Genomic DNA, 3,514 nt, shown 5'->3' on the forward strand with positions numbered 1-3,514 from the left:
TAGAATTTTATTCTTCTCAAGTTCTTAAAATGATATCCTCTGCTTTTTATATGCTATATATCTGACATTCTGCTAGGCTTCTTCCTGAAATTCCTTTGAAGTCATATTATATATTCCTTATTTAAAACCCCTATGCTTGTGTTAAGATGAAACATAGTTGCCTTTGAGAGTGAAAATATATATACAAAGAGAACAAGCACAGTGCTAGACATTTTATTGTTGTTAAAGCTCTTTTCTCCTCATAGAGAAGTTCACTGTAACTGTCACACAAACTCACAATGTGCAACTATAAATTTTATGATAGACATGGACAAAGACAGAAATGTCAATAAGATGGTCCGTTTCAAATTCAGTGATTCTGTGTTATGCAAGAAGACAGTAGGAACTGGCATGAATGCATGGCTCATTACTTAGGAATTTCAGTCTAGCCTGTCACGGATCCATGGAGATGTTAAAATTTCTATTCTGCCTTTAGTTATGTTTATACATTCCCTGTAATAATAAGAAATGCAAAGCAACATAGAAAAGAATGTCATTACAAAGCACATACCAAAGACATCCAATTAAGTGTATATACAAATTCTACTAACAAGTAATGAAATTCCTAACAAAATCTTCTTGTGTTACTTGGAAAACATAACAGGTGCCATCTAGCAATCTTAAATCTAAAAAAATGCTTAGTATTTTTATACTACACTAGAAGCCAATGTATCTTTTTAAATAAGCTAAGAGTCATGACACAAAGGAGGAAATACAAAATTGATATTGTCATTCCAATCAGAGTTGTTCTATATAATTAGTAAGCTGTTTTAGTCATACCTACATCTTTGTTTGCTTTTACTTGATGTTAAATGACATCGGGCTTAAGGAAGTCTTTCTCTATTGTATGCACTATCCTGGAATCCAAGCACAAAATAGGATTTGAACCGTAACTATCATGCTTTCTCTCTATTGAATTGGAAAAACAGCCATTCCTTAACAGTCACCTTATGCTGACTTTTGTCTTAGAGTACATTCTCACAAGACAGAACAGAAGTGTTAATCTTCTCTCCATAGCCCATGGACCACCTTTATTCACCCAATTAAGCAACAGAAAGCAGACAGTAATTATCATTCTTAATTAACCCTTTCTTCCTCTTATGTCATTAATTTCCATGCATTTGCTAATAAATTGAGTACACTTTTAATTCTGAATGTGTGTTTGTGTGTTTGTGTGTGTGTGTGTGTGTGTGTGTGTGTGTGTGTGTGTTGCCAGGAGTTGCCAAAGTGTGGGATATTAGAAGGTGTTGAGTTTAATAAGAAAGAATGCTGTAGTCAAAGAAGTTGGGGGAAATATTGGAATTATTAGAAATAAGCTAAAATATACAAAGTGGTGGCGCTTGCAGATGTGAGGGTATTAAACGGTTACAGGGGCCCCAGGCTTGCTGCAATCTTCCTCTGTCTCAGGCTTTCACTGCTGTGTTTGCCTGCCTGCTCTCATCCTGTGAAGCCTAAGCCGACCACACCTACCTCCTTCCCTTGGCCTGTAGCCGCCACCACGTTCCAGGTGTACCTGGTCCAGGGTTCCATCATGAAGAAGGTGACGGAGGCTCTTAAGGGCCTCATCAAGGAGATTGCTGGGACATCAGCTCCAGTGGTGTGAAGCTGCAGAGCATGGACTCGTCCCACGTCTCCTTAGTGCAGTTTTCCCTGCACTCCGAGGGTTAGACACAAACCGCTGTGACCGCAGCCAGGCCTTGGGCGTGAACCTCACCAGCATGTCCGTTGCCACTAGTATGCTGGCAACGAAGAAATTATTACACTAAAGACTGAAGACAATTCGGACACATTGGCACAGTATTTGAACCTCCAAATTAAGAAAAGGTTTCAGACTATAAAATGAAGTTACTGGATTTAGATGTTGAACAACTTGGGATTTGAGAACAAGAGTATAGCTGTGTAGTAAAGATGCCTTCTGGCGAATTTCCATGTATATGTCGAAATTTCAGTCATATTGGACGTTGTGTTTTCCTGTGTGGAATTTTCTGCAAGTGGGGAACTTGGAAATATTAAGTTGTCGCAAACAAGTAATGTTGATAAAGAAGAGGAAGTTGTTACCATGGAGATGAATGAACTGGTCAGCTAACTTTTGCACTGAGTTATCTGAACTTTACAAAAGCTACTCCACTCTCTCCTACAGTAACACTCAGTATGTCTGCAGTTGTACCCCTTGTTGTAGAGTATAAAATTGCTGATATAGGACATTTGAAGTACTATCCAGCTACCAAGATTTAGGATGAGGAAGGATCTTAGGTGTTCTTAAAATCCAAGAAAATAAAACTAAGTTCTTTGAGAACTGTTCCTAAGATTCCAGCATGTCCTTAAGTCTTTTCTGTCACCAAATTTGTACCTCTGAGTACATATGTAGGTAATGTTTTCTGCTAATAGCCTATTTTTTTTGTCCATTCTCTACAATTTGTTTAAAGGATAAAGTCCTAGGTCAAATATGGTTTTGTTAACCTAGACCTACTTCTGACTTACTTAGAAATACTCCTTAGGATTTTTGTAACAAAGGGTTTTAAATATTAACGGAGTTTTAAGAATTGTTTTCAATTCAAATAAAAGTTATTTGAATTTCAAATATCACAAAACAGTGTCTTCATTTGGACGATGACTGTTGCAAGTATCTTAGGGAATTCAGAGCTAATGCTATCTTTCTGAGTAAATGTGTTTACTTTTTTAGTCTAGAGCAGCCAGATGTAAATATAATATATTACATATAGCCATATAAAGTGCTCCAAATACAGTAGATGATATTTTGGGGGATTCATTTGCCAAACTTAATTTGACATGTTTCTAACTGGAGCTCAAGAAATGAACAAGGGAGGGTAGAACAAATCCTCTATATGTATTTCATTATTTTGTCATTTTTGTTAGCAAAAACTAACACTTTTTCAGCTTAATGTATTCAGAGTTGTGTAAATTTTATTAAGACTAGCATTGTTATAGGGCAGTGTTTCTTTAGCATAGGGAATGTTTTACAGGAATCTTGGAAGTTTTAGCAGACCTGTAATAGGGCCCCAAGGAGTATGTGTATACAAAAATAATTTCTCAAATGTAAGTAGCCTTATTTGGGACTTACTCTCTTAAAGGATGAAGATAGCTTAAATTCCATGGATGCTGGATTCAAGCAAGAAAGTGAAAAGGCTCAGAAGTTGTGAAACAAAACTGTTGAAATGTTCCCAGTAATTGTGCTATAAGGTCAGAAACTGGTATGCTACATACTGAGAATTGCTTTATTATAGTCCTTTCTCCCAGTGTATTTTGTTTGGTAGGTTAAATAACTGGTTTCTTTGTAGTAATACCTGGAATGAGTTCTAGTTATTAAACTTTAAATTCACAGTTCATTGGGTAACTATTCATTACCTTTTGTGTGCCTGGGGGGAAGAAGATTGGTAGCAACGGGGCCTGATGGTACTTTTTGGGGTGATGAAAACATTTTATCTAGACTGGCGATGGTTCCAGGATTATGCAC

General features: G+C 36.8%; 1 pseudogene; it reads left to right on the plus strand.

The window, feature by feature from the left end:
• The first annotated feature begins 306 nt into the window (after window positions 1–306).
• LOC109437489 (DNA sliding clamp PCNA pseudogene) lies at window positions 307–2,292 on the plus strand (annotated as a pseudogene).
• The last annotated feature ends 1,222 nt before the right edge of the window (window positions 2,293–3,514 follow it).

This window comes from Rhinolophus sinicus, chromosome 14, assembly GCF_057876585.1.
Source record: "Rhinolophus sinicus isolate RSI-liver-muscle chromosome 14, RSI-T2T, whole genome shotgun sequence".
In the NCBI taxonomy this organism is placed as follows: domain Eukaryota; kingdom Metazoa; phylum Chordata; class Mammalia; order Chiroptera; family Rhinolophidae; genus Rhinolophus; species Rhinolophus sinicus.